At 40.7% G+C, this 14,238-nt stretch overlaps 1 protein-coding gene across 4 annotated transcripts in view; it reads right to left on the bottom strand.

The window, feature by feature from the left end:
- Positions 1-14,238, bottom strand: part of FLRT2 (fibronectin leucine rich transmembrane protein 2) — a 97,356-nt gene that overhangs the window by 8,957 nt on the left and 74,161 nt on the right.

The raw sequence follows: 14,238 nt of genomic DNA, 5'->3' as shown, positions 1-14,238 counted from the left end.
AAGTTAATTGAAAGGTGCCAGATTTGATTTCCCTACGAAATAAGCTAACATGACAGGACACAGCTAGCTATGAGTCTCTTAATTCTCACCAATACTCAGAGATCGAAACATCTTATATCGAAAAGCACAGAGGAACTATTTGAACTTGTTCCTTTAGCTATCTTTAGAAACATAATTAGAAAAGAAAAAACACTGTAAGTGCTATTTAAGTGTCAAGAATATTGTAAGTTTGCTCTACAATTTAAAAGATTGTAAACCATATAAAAAATGCCTTTGAAGACCAGAAATGGTAAAAATTCATTTTTTGTTGTTCATAACGTTTAAACATTTAAAAATGGGGGAGACAGGGAGTCTCTTTCTAGCCAAAAGCAGATGGATGTGATACTTTGTTAAAAATCAAACATTATTGAATTTGTTTAAACTTACATGTTTTGCCACTGAACCGGAGCTATCCCCTTTAGCAAAAATCTCCCTACAAGCTTAAAGAATAATTTGTAATAGAACTAAGGGTAGTATAAGAAAAATGAGTTTAATGCCATCAGCTTGATGCCACCCTTAGCTCAGGTTTCACATTTTCAAACCATCTCAGTGCTCCCTAATAACTTGCTACTTAAGTGTGATCCTTGGTCCAGCAGCTTGAGCTTGACCTGGGAAGTTGTTAGAAACACAGAATCTGCATGTGAGTAAGAGCTTAGGGTAGGCACATTAAAGTCTGAGAAGCATTGCCCTACACACAGTATTATCTTATTTGATCACTCAAATGTTTTAATTTATTAAATGCAAAATAAACCCACAAGCATTTCAATTGACTCTTTTGAGAAGTGTAAAGGCATAATGCATACTAAACACTTTTATCATCAGGAGATAGTCTCAAATTAGATCTTTGTTTGGTGAGGAAGATTGTCTCTGAGCTAACATCTGTGCCAATGTTCCTTTATTTTGTATGCGGGATGCCATCACAGCGTGGCTTGATGAGCTGTGTGTAGGTCTGTGCCCAGGATGGGAACCCGCAAACCCCGGGCGGCTGAAGTGGAGCATACAAATGTAACCACTACACCATCGGGCTGGGCCCTCAAGTTACCTCTTATATGTAAATAACATCTTATAGGGGGAGCAGTGCAATGACTATATAAGTCACTTGGCCTCAAAGGACTCTTGCAAAATATTTGTCTGAATGACAACCACTAATGTCAAGTAGGAGCTAAAAGAGTTATTTGTAATCAGAGGAGCCCACTTTTAGACAGCATCTTTTATTTAAGAACAAAAAACTGTTTCGTGCCATTAGCATTTACTCTTCAAAAGAGGTAGGAAAGTGATGCTAAAAGAATAGAATCTAATATATTTTTGTGTATTCCACAGGAATCGTCCAAGTGTGATAGTAGCACACAATGAACAGAATTTTTTAAGGGAGAAAAACAGCTGTTTCAGGGTCTCTAAGTACGTGTCTATGTAAAAAGAATAGATGCTTAACTGTGTTGAGAAGCCAAGTTTTCAGGGCCTGAAAAACAACAAACCAATACTTGAGGATGACAGAGTTTACTTGGAAAGTTTACCAGCTAAAAGCCTCATCAAGGCAGTAATCATTGGGAGGTAAAGTACTCAGGGACAGACCTGGGGACCATCATGGTGTATTCACATGGGAAATTTTTCACTTGCATGACCTATGTCCTCTGAAGGAAGAGGAGAAAGTCCCACCAACCAGCTCTGTGCCCCAGGCCTTGCTCTCTTGCAGGTGTATTTTACTTATGAGTAGTTCTTTTATAATCATGTAAGGGGAGGATGTGGTCCCGAAGAAAACTCCTAGTAAGATTACGTGGGCCAAACTGTCACCGTTTATCCACCTTCACAGGAGAAAAGTCCCATCTAGATCACCATGTGCTGATCCCCTATGACAAGGTCAATTTTGAATGAAAACAAACTTTCAGGGCTTTCTTTGAGCTTCTTGGGAATTCCACAAAATAACAGTGCATAGCAGATTTGTTCTAATCCTTGGATCAACAACAGCCTCCATATGATGTCAGCCAGTATACTGGATCTTTGTTCAAATTAGTGCAAGTGTAAAATTACAAACACCAAGGCAATAATGATTTTTTCAAATTTAGGTAGGCTAAAATTTCCTCTATATTTTCAGCTGGAAGTCCTATGGAATACTGAAGGCAGAAATGATTTTAGACCTTCAGCTGGAGACGGTATTTATAAAGTAGTGTAATATAATGGTCAAAAGCAGAGGCCCTGAGTTCTCATCGCAACTCTGACACTTAGTAGCTGCAAGACTTTGGACAAATTACTTAACCTTTTAAGTCTTAGTCTCCTCACCTGAAAAATGAGGATAATAGCTTCTAACGCCCAGCACTGTTGAAGGGATTAAATAGCATAATATTTGTGAAAAGCTCATTTGGTGCCTGATACGTGGTGAGATCGTAATGAATATAAACTGTTATTCTCTGTGTATTTGTTATGATTAATGATATCCAAAGAGGTGAACTCCAATATGCAGAACAAAATAAAATCACCTTTGACCTGCCAAATTCTATGCACTTTCACCTACCCCAGGATTTCTCAAACTCAACACTACTGACATTTTGGGCCAAATAATTCTTTTATTGTGAGGCTGCCATGAGCGTCCAAAAATGTCATCAGACATTGCCATATATATGTCCCCGGGGGTGGCAAAATCCTCCCCAGTTGAGAACCCCTGTCAGCTGAGAACCTACACCATCTTACAAGTACCTTAGAAGGTTAGCATTATTCTTCTGATTTTATAGAGGAAACTGAAGATATATTTCCAGGAAACAGAACCTAAAAATGCGTCTTGAGCATGGACACCAACAAAGCGTGCAAATGCAATGTATTTTTCATTTATTTATTCAATCAATATTTCTTGGGCACTAGAATGAGGATACAGTCTTAGGCAGAGCTGGTGTGGTTTTGGTTTCATGAGGTTTAAAGGTTAGCGAAGGGGAGAATGAATAAGCAGAGAATGACCGAACTGGGTACTTGTAAAGAGCTCTAACTTTAGGGCATCAGGGAATTACAGTAGTGTGTAAAGAGTTCTAACCTAGTCCATGGAGTATCAGGAAAATGCTGCAGAGAAAGATTATCTATGCGACGATCTGAAGGATGAAAAGGTGAAAGCCAGGGAAGTGATTTGAGACTCTTTGGATCTGCACACAGATCCAAGCTGGTTGTGATGTGATCAAGACATGAAACCCAGCCCAGATGAGAGAAGGAACAAAACTTTGGCTGCACAGCACATCCCCCCAACTCTTTATCTGCTTCTCACTGAGGTAGTCCTGTTTCCACCAAATAATAAACAAATTCAAGTTTTGAATTCATTAGCCACTTGATTTATAAGTCTCTAAATGTTGAGAATAAAACATTTTGCTTTACAAGATGAATTTCAAATATTGAGAACATAGTTTTTCTTTCCTATTTGTTTGAATACTGCACTGAATAAGTTTCCCCTCCAGGAAACGAGAGATTGTGAGGAATGGCTTAATGGAAGGTGCTAGGTAAAAACAGAAATTTTCATTTAAGGTAGAAAACAGTTTCCAAAGCCTGGGTGTAAATCAACATGCAGGAAATGCTTTTTGGAGACAGTAAGAACCTGGCCCTGCCAGTCTGTTACAGATGACAGTGACAGCAGCAGTTAGCCCCGGCTACTTCACTTTAATTTAACTCTTTTCATAGCAACTGGGACTCAAAGCACATAAATCATGTAAAAGCTTTCTGCAAACTGTTTCTCTCCTGGTGCTGCCTAAAAAGTTTTTTCTTTAAATTAATTCCAGGAGCCTGTATTCCAGGAGCACTTAATAAACTCAGACTATAAAAATCACGGTACAGAAAATAGGAATTGTCAATAAGCCCTGCCGATTGCCTAATATAATGACACTAGGACAAACCTAATAAAATCTTAATGGTTTCGGCATTGGCTGGATTGTGACAAGACAGCACAGTGCATGAAGTGACACAAATGAGAAAGCCAACTTGAAGCAAGATTCTCCTAGAAGTTTCCCAAGGTACATGGGACTTAGAGCTTCTGGAGTTTGGCAGTTTGTGCTTAAAATCAGACATACACAGGTGCAGAATCCATAGGCCTAACTACACTACAAATGTCTTTGTTACAATCTGGAAACACTAAAGCAATTTATAGATCTTGTGCACATTTCCACATTCCTGAAGATAGGTTATAAATACTGTCCATACAACAATCAAGAGAGTTCTATAGTTAGCCGGCCAAGATGTGGGGATTAGCAGAGGAATTGGGGAAATATCTAACAATAGCCGCCCTCTAATTTGAAACCATTTTTCCATCTCATTCACTGAACCTCAACCAAGACTCTTGAAGTTTTTCATTAGACAAATATTTTTCTTTGCTAAAACAAAGAGAGAGAAAGAAGGGAAGAGGGAGAGAAGGAGGGAAGGAGGGATGGAACGAAAGGAAACACTTTATTTAAACAGTTGACAATTTCCTGGCTCCAGTCAGTCTAGAACTGAAAACATTAAAATTGGACCAAGAAAAAAAAAGCTATTCTCCTGGCAAGTATAAAATTCTCTAACACATTTGAAAAGTTGTTCTCACGTGGTTTCCAATGCAGTTGGTTCAAATAATAGGGGTAAGTTTAGAACAGCAACCAATGTTACAACCTCAAATGCATAAACTTTGAGGACACATTCATCACTGTCACACACTGCTCTCAACACACTAGGAGAACTTCCAGTGACCATCCCTTGGGTCCATTAAAATCTGTATCATCAGGACTGCAAAACTGGGCCTTCAGAGTGTTTAATAAATGCATTTGTGACTAGGTACCAATAGAGAATTTTATTGAGACAACACCAATAGGATTAAAGGAAAGAAAAATGTATATAATCCATAAAGGATGGACCGCCCCTAGAGTTGATGTCTAGATACTTTTCAATACATTTCAAAGGGAAGTAGTTCACTCATTCACACATTCATTCATTTGCTCAAACTGATACTGACCACGTCATGTTTCAGGCATAGAAAATAGCCAATTTCCTAGACTCGACTCTTTGGGAGAGATTTTTCCCATCATCTGATCCAGTGATTCTCCAGCCCCAAGGGTCATCAAAAACACTAGGGGACGGTGATGAAAAATGAAGGCTTCTGGGTCCCACCCCTGCAGATTCTGGATCGACAGGTCTTCAAAGAAGGCTGGGACCTGTACATTTTGTCAACTTTCCCGAGGCAGGTCTGACGATCACCACTTTAGGGTTTGACTCCCCAGACACTCACTATCAGGAATTGCTTTCAGGGCAGGGAGACAATTGATCCTTCTCTCTTCTGCATCAAACCAACATGTGAGAGGTGGAGAGGTGGCGTGGCGGCATGGAAAGAGCAAAGGGTTTGGAGTCAGATAGTTTTGACCTCAGCTCAGCCACTCATTCCTAGCATGACAATGAGCACTTGACTGAACCTCTCTGACTTCTTTTTTCATCTCAAGAGATCTTAAGTCATGCTTATGAAGTTGTTGGGAAGACTAGATATAATGCATGTAAAGTAAGTAAGAATGCCAAGCAGGCACTCAGTAAACTGTGATTTAAGAGAGGTAGGGACAGTGTAATGAGCAAGAGCTGGGCTCTGGGGACAGTTGGCCTGAATGACTTTCTCAATGACAGGCTGTGCTCATTTAGGGACATGACTTTACCTCCCTGTGCCCCAGTGAACGCATATGTAAAATGGAGGAAATGATAGTATTAATCTCTCACAATTATTGAAGGGCTATAAATCACTTAGAATGTTATCTAACACCTGGGAAACATACACTAATCATGTGCTGGGCATTCCTATTATTAGCTTTAAAAAACAACAATAACAAAAAGCCTCATGTTCCAGGGAGCTTTTGTCCCTAACATAGTGGAGAGTTGGTTTTTTTGAATCCATCAAATTTTACTTTCCTTTAACTTTCATGCACTATTTTGATCATAGTTATTTTCTTTGGAGATAACAGATATACACCATCCCATCCCATCCATCAACCCTGCAAATAGGTGGAGACATTTACTGGGTCTCTGAGATCTTCTCCTTTCCTGTGTAAATGTCTCATTTCTTTCTTTTGCTCCTGACTCTTAGCAAGGCTGATGCCTTCATTGGGAATGTCTTTCTTGATATGTGTTGCACAGAATGGAAAACAAGACTCACACTGTGGTCTGACCAGCACCAACTACAGTCCAGCAAATAATTGAGGAATGCCCACTCCCTGCCAGGCATAGAGACAGTTACTAGAAAGATAACTATGGTACAGCCCCTGGTGTGGAGTAGGGGTTCATGTCAGTCAAATAACTGTTTGCATAAAGCTATTTACATTACGAAAAGTATTTTAATGTTTCATTTCATTTAATCCCACAACCACCCATAGGAAATATGTATATCAACCTCATATGAAGTCCACAGAGATGAAGTAATTTGCTTGAAGCCATATAGATGGTATGGAGAGACGATGGTATTGTAAATTTTCCATAAGAAAAGTTGGCTTCGTGTATGGTCTTATGAACGGTATTACTTATAATGGTACTAAAACCAACACCTACTTGCCTGCAAAAGTCAATGCCCCTCCCACTGCTTAAATTTACAAAACTAGCAATAGCCTGGCATTTGAAGTGGGTAACACTTTGAGGTTGGACCAGCGTAGAAGTAAAAGGTAATTAGCCAGGGAACCCATTATCTGCTCTCTCCACATCACTGCAGGGCTCAACTGGAGTGGGAAACCAAGTGGCTGCCCAGCTGATGCGGACCATCAAGATGCCAAGGGTTGGAGGTGTCCAAAGACTTGATGGCTACTTACAGGATGGTAGCAAGACAGACAACAAAGTCTCCATGCCTACTTCATTGTCAAAGAGTCCCGTGTTGGCTGCCACCACATCCTGCAGCTTGGGAAGGTCTGTATGTGGAACCATGTGGGAAAAGCTGTTGAAGGAGAAACTAATCACCAAGTGCCCAACCTTATGTACACCTTATGTACACTAATCACTTGGGATGAGATATCATAAGTATCATGAGTTCCTTGAATTCCAAGTGACAAAAAAAAAAAAATCTGTACACAGTGGTATCAGTAATCCACCAAACAGAAAATTTATGGAAAATCTTGTTATATCTGCTTTTTTCTCTACAAGAGACTGTGTCTAGGCAATAAGTGCACTTAACTCCAGAGAGTCTGAAAGGTTTCTTCTTCCATCTTCCACCCTCCAATTTAAATACGCAGTGCTCATTCTGAATGTGTGGGTCCCTTTCCATGCTTTCCCTAATCTCTCATGCACCTGAGTGTAATCTGCCAGCATTTACCTGGAAGTGGGGAGGAGAGTAAGTCACCCTTCCTTGCTCTTCCTTCCCTCTCTTTCCTTTTTGAAAGGCAAGCCGTGCTGACAGAACAAGACATTTGAGCTCATTGTGTATACTGTTCTTGATAATTCGAAAGAAGGAATAAGCAAATGACTATGCTCACACAATTCATCCTTAGGCCTACAGGTTTCCACCTTGAGTTCAGATGCAGCTAAATGTCCACATACCTATGGAGTGTTAGCCACTGCTGGTGTTATGAAACACTCACAGAGCTGTGAAGAACAAGTCATTATTATTCCTCATTAACAGTGACAAAACAAGCTTGAAGAAATTTGCGACTTACTCAAGCTCAAATAGTAGCAAATTGTAGAAATAAAATTGCAATTCAGTTTTGTCAGTTAAAAAAATCAGTGCTTTCCCGCTGCACATCTCTCTCCTTATCAGTTTAGGGTTTATAACCTATCATTTCAAAAATTATTCTGCCAACACCCAAGATTCTTTGGCCCTCTGTTTTTTCATTGCACTGATTAACCAAACGTCTCCACCAATCACAGGCCCAGTCTCCCCTGTGCCTCTTGGGTTTCAGATTCCCATCATAGAAAGTCACCTAACAGCACAGACTAGGTCTACCTTAAATAAGAAGTCACCAAGCTAAAGTGAGACCTCACCCATCGAGCAATCCTACTATACTTCTCTGGAAAACTCCATCTCCCATTCTCCTCAAAGAGGGCACCAATCTTCCATCTCCTTGGACCTCCAAACTTCTCTCCTCACTCAGTAGACAACGTGGCTTTTATCTGGAGATAAGCAGAAGACAGCAGACAGGATCTCCAACATCTTTCTGTTGCCAAACACGAGTCTACCTGCATCTGTGCTCACTTTATTTCATTAAATGTTCATCACATTATCTCTTCCTTGGAGCTCTTGCCGCATATGCCTCTCCAGAACATAACTCTCTACCTCCTCCTTCCCTGTGGACACAACATCTCTCTCTCAAACTGTATCCACTTTTATTTATTTTTTTCTTTTTATTTCTTTTTTTTTTTGGAGGAAGATTAGCTCTGAGCTAACATCTACTGCCAATCCTCCTCTTTTTGCTGAGGAAGATTGGCTCTGAGCTAACATTCACACCCATCTTTCTCTATTTTATATGTGGGATGCCTGCCACAGCGTGGCTGGATGAGCAGTGCTAAGTCCGTGCCCAGGATCCGAACGCACAAAACCCAGGCTGCCAAAGCGGAGCACGTGAGCCTAACTGCTAGGCCACCAGGCCGGCCCCTGGATCCACTTTTAAACATTCTTTGATATGCCCCCCCAAAAAAATCTCCTTGACCCCAAATCGCCATTCCAGCTATTCCCACATTTCTCTCCGAACTTTTAGCCAAGTTCCTAGAAAGAATAGTCCATCATCAATATCTCTGTGTTCTCATCTCCCATCCCTCTCACACCATCATACTTCACACTGGTTCCTGCTCCTACTTGCACACAAGCATCTCACTGATGTAAAAAATCAGCCCCAGGTTGGTAAATCCAAAGGGCTTTTGCCTGTTTTCCTCCTGCTTGTTCTCACAGCATCATTTAGACTTGCTGTACATGCCCTTCTTGAAACATTCTCATCCTTGGTTGCTTTGACATCACAGTCTGTTGCTTTTCTTCCTATTCACCCTGCTATTTCCTATTTTGCAGGCTCTCCCTCTTCAATGTAGCCATTTGGTGTGAGTCCAGCAAGCTTGGGTCCAGGCACTCTTCTTCTTTTCCCTCTGTAGGAAGTGGCACTCATGCCTTAAGCTTAAATTATCATCTATATGCAAATGAATCATAACTTTAAATCTCCATCCTCCACTGTGCCCTCAGTTCCTTACCTGTACAACCAAATGCCCACTTGACTCGTTCACTTCAGTCTTTCAAGAGCACTTCCAACTTACCATTTACAGTTTCAGATACTTTTTGAAGAACTTTAGATGCGTGGACTCATAGTAAAGCAATGCATCTTATACTGTTGCTACCCTCTAAGAGGAAATGAGTGCTCCAAGTTAAGTAGCTTCTCTAAGACCAATCAGTGGATAAGTGACGGGGATGGGATTTGAGATCAGGCATGGGCTGCACAGCCTGGCTCCTAACCCATGTCCTTCCTCCCTGTAAGCTCCATGCAGCCAGAGACTGAGCTGCTTTTGCTCACTATTATTTCCCCAGAGCCTAGAGCAGCACGTGGCAGGCATTCAAGAAGTGTTTGCAGAATAAATGAACGCATCAAAGAATGACCTTCAGATGATGACTTTGTTGGAAGAGGCAGTCTGTAAAACCCTTCAACATCGTCCATCTGAGGTCCCACAAGGAATCTCCGAGATAATATTTCAGAACAGGCTTCTGGAGTTTTAAGCTACCCTAACTTATCCAAAAAGATTGAGAGAGAGAAAGATTAATGAATAGTCCCTGAACACAAAGAAGCTAGATGACTTTAGAAAAAGGCATCTAACATGCAGATAGAAAATAATTGCAATCACTACAGCACTATACTTGTTTTACAAAATGACATCAAATTCTCCGCTCTTATTTACGGATGGTACTACGGCAATGGGGTCAGTCTGAGCCATTATTACAAACTTGGCTTGATTAAAGGCATTTCTGATCACACTAGAAATCTAACACTCCCATATTATGATGGTTATGACCTGAATTCAGGTAAGTCTTTATCGGCTACCACAAAAATATGTACTTCTGCTCATATAATACCAACAGCTTATAAATATTTACATATATTCAGTGTGACAGTTCAACTGCACTTGAATTGCACACAACTTTACCATTCCACAGAGTTAGAATCAGTACAAAATAGGCCAGTATCCTTGAGAGCAATAAAAAAGCTTACGAAAAAAATAAACTGAGTCCAAAAATACAAATATGGCCTATTTTCCCACCAAAATATTGCACCACATATGTAATATACATAATGAAACAGAAAATCTTATGTCTCCTTTGCAAGAAGAACACAGATTTCAGTCAGCGATATTGATTAGGTGCATGAAATGAAATTACATAGTGTGAATTTCCAGGTGAGTTATCTGGTTTTGAGTCTAAAAAATGAAAAATTCACTGCTTAAGCCTATTTTGGTATCACAGGGACGGCTCTGAATGTAAATGGTATAAAATTTCCTCACTGAATAAATAGGTTTTACAATGCGCTTCTCATCTTCAGAACACCTGTCATGCTGAAGTGTCAGGCTATGTTCAGGGGACTATTTCTGGATTTGGGGGATCAGAGGGGACAAGAAACAGAAGAAAAATGATTATTTTTTATCCTTGATCTTCTACTTCTCTCAAGGACATTTTTTCCCTGGGGAACATGACCTGATGTGGGTTAAGATAAAATCAAGTGATTTCCAAGACATAAAATAAAACCCCAGATGAGCATCGCATCCAGTGCAGCTACACAGTGTACAGAAGGATTAATTCAAAAGAAATGGTAAAAAACATGCAGCAGATTTTAAACCTGCCTTTAAAAAAATCTATACTGGCAGCCTTTCTCATTTGAATGAATTTCAAGGTATGTCTCCCAAACACAGAGGACTTTAAACATATGAGCAGATCCTTTTATAGGTTTCTACACAGTGAGAGCACTGCTTCGTTTATGGACACTGCAGGTTTCAAATTTTACCCCAAATGCAAAAACTTTGTATTTTCTTAAGTATATGCTGCCGATCAATTTCAACCATTTAATTCTTTGTTTAAAAAAAAGAGCTCCCACTAAAAATTTTTTAAAAAGTCAGGAGAACATAATAACTTCTTTTCTTTTCCTTTTTTTTTTCCTACGGATAGCAAGCTACAGATAGTCCATGCCACCCGGGCCCACATGCACATAGCTGCCACCAGAGGGAGGCAACCCAGCTGAGAGATGGTCCCAGTAAAACACACACACACACACACACACACACACACACACACACACACACAGGGTACCAGTAAAACATACACACACATGCACACACATGTCATAGGAGAAGACACTTTTGACTGATTTTTCATCTTTGTCTTAGCTACATGAAAGTTTTCTGGAAAAGAGTTCCAATCTTCATTTGCAAATAAAATAAAAAACTCAAGCTTTTATTATTAGAAATATTATTTATTATTAGTTTATTATTACATTCATATTAAAATTATATATAATATTTAATTATAATTACATTATAATTATTATATTATTTAGTATTTTTATTATAATAATATTATTTGAGAGCAATGTGAAGTCTGGGATAATAAGGCAAATTTAAAATACTGAGATTGATGAAGAGAGCATCACATGTTTGAAATCAGATCAGATTACTCATTCCTTCCTTAGCTACACTCTTATGCATGACTGACATACAGGCCCCTAGTCCTTGGGAGTATCGTGGTGGGTCTAACAAAGTTTATCTTCTAAAGTATTATATCTAAATGGCAGGTCTGCTCTCAGACAAAACACTCAAGAAAAAATAAAGTGGCTTTTAGTGACCCTAGATGACTCAAGAAACAGGTCAAGGAAAAAAGGAAGTGAGTGGGCAGCCACTTAATGTGATGCGGTTTCCCAATGGGCATCTGTTTCCTCAAAAACCTTTCCTCACCAGTTACTTGATGCTTAAAATTGTCTAATTATAAATCAATTCCTTTGGATTAGAAGGCTACCCTCTCTAGAAATCCAAATATTCTTGGCAGACATTCTAAATCAAGTGAAATGTGTCAGATCTTTTCCTAAAGCTAGCATTTCTCAGTCATTCATTCATCAAACAGTTGTTGAGCAGCTACTGTGTGCCTGACACAGTGTGAGGCCCTTGTGATGTGACGGTGAACAAGATGGATAAAGTCCTCACAGTCAGGAAGGTGATATGTGTAGAAAGCAAGACAGAAAAAAGTACATCAAATAAAAACTACAAAGTTGAGGCTAGAAATGATAAAATTGTGAGCCACGTCAGGAAGGACACAAAGAAGTGTGATAGAGAATAGTGGGAGGCTGTGGGTATGGGTCTAGATATGGCAGATGTGGATGGCATCTTAGAGAATGGGATTCCCAAAGAATGAGGAGTTGTCACAGATGGGGGATGCAGGATGACGGAGGGCAGTGCATGGGAGGAGAGAGGCCAAAACTATAGTCAGGCCTAGGTGAAAACAAGTACAGAGGTATAGGAAGGAAGAGCCTGCCCTTTTCCAGCAACCAGGGATGTTTTGTGAGGAACGGGGGAGTAGAGGCCATGGGTTCTGATGGGCCTGGACACGCAAGGCCTGCTGGCTTTAGCAAGCCATTTGGATTTTATTCGAAGGGCAACAGAAAGCCTGCAATTAAATGGACTAGAGCAGGAGGGTCTGGTGAGAGAAAGTAAAGATCAAAAGAGATGAACTGAATCTGTACAGCAAAGAACTGAAAAAAGTTTTCGGGGGAAGGGAAGTCACAATGAAGTAGAACAGGAAATTTTATCCAGAAAAGGAGGCTTGGGGAGGAAAAGCAAGCTCCAAACTTCTGTCAGAATTTTCTCTTCAAACGTCCTGTTTCAGAGAGAGAGCCGCTCAAATACCCCTCTACATTTTTTTCAGTTGTCTCAAATTCTCTCTGGAAATAGATGATGTACAAATAATAATAAATAAAGGAAATACAGCTTTGACTAAACAAGAGCGTTGCCAGCAAAGCGAGGTACCCACGCTGGCTAAAGATAGGCATGTAATTAATTAGAATGGTCTCGCCCCTTCTATTGTGAGCACTAGAACCTGCCACCCTGCTTAGCATAATGTCCCTTCCGCTGGGAAAGGCACAGACCACCCACTGTTCCCTAGCAAGCAAACTGGCTCCTACCTATAAATTATTCTGTGTGGTGAAGAAAATCATTGACTTTTTTTTTTCTGAAGCTATAAGCACAGCTTGGCAAACAACCATAGATAATTTGAAAAAGTGGCTTTTAGTGACCCTAGTGACAAAAAGGTTGCTAGTGCAGTCCAGGGTTTGACAGGGCTGCATCATTCATAGGAGGCTGTGCTGTCTCACCTGAGCACAGGGGCGGGGGCTGCTGCCCCAGCTCGCTGCAGGTAAAGGTGAGTCTCTCTCTGCTTCTATCTTAAATCTGCTCACATGTTTCTAGACCCAGTCTCCTCACAAAGCATGAACTGGTCTTTTAGGGGACACATGGGTGGTATTTAGGGGCAGGACTTAATGAAATGAATGCCCAGGTAAAATAGCCAACTCCATTGGCTAACTTTGGATGTAGCTAAGCTCTGACTCTGTATTTTCCAGAATTTGATGTCCTCCTGACTTTCTCGCTCACTCTTTGAGGAATTCAGAGTATGAGAATAATCGGAAAGCTAGCGAGAGTTCCTGAAACAGCTGGAACTGACCACAGTATCATCTGCAGATCCTAGACCCACACCCTCCCATCAGGGCAAGGCGTGCACAGGGCCATGGGGCATGATGGTCTGAACCGTTATGGCCCCTTCCAGGCTATGCTGTAAGTAGCCAGGTTCCAGAATTCCCTGCCCCCAACATTCTCCCTGGGCCTGGGGGGCTTCTCTGCCGGGTCTGTCTTCCCAAGGTTATGATCTTCTGGGCCTATTCATCTGGGAGGAGGCGCATGCAGAGCTGGTGTGTGTGTTCAAGGATCCTTGGGCCTCATGATGGGACCTCCGTGGGAAGAGAAGAGGCTTGAGACAGTTCTCTGTGTAATGGCATTTTCCATGTAGAACATGAGGGAGTTTGAAAATTCTGAAGTCAAACCTGCCTGGTCTCCCAGGACATTCCAAAAGGCAGACCCGTCAGAGTAGGAGAACTGTACACACTTTATAAATAATTTGTTAATCAGATTTATAACTTTTGAAAATTTAGATCTACAGGGGCCTTTCTCTTACCCTTGTCCAGGACCCTGCAAATGTTTGGTGCAGGCCTGCTTATGGCAGTGGCTCTCCTCATGATGAGGGGACCT

Source organism: Equus caballus, chromosome 24 (assembly GCF_041296265.1).
Source record: "Equus caballus isolate H_3958 breed thoroughbred chromosome 24, TB-T2T, whole genome shotgun sequence".
Lineage (NCBI taxonomy): Eukaryota > Metazoa > Chordata > Mammalia > Perissodactyla > Equidae > Equus > Equus caballus.
The sequence above is the reverse complement of the archived record's forward strand: the minus strand, read 5'-3'. Positions and strand labels throughout refer to the sequence as shown.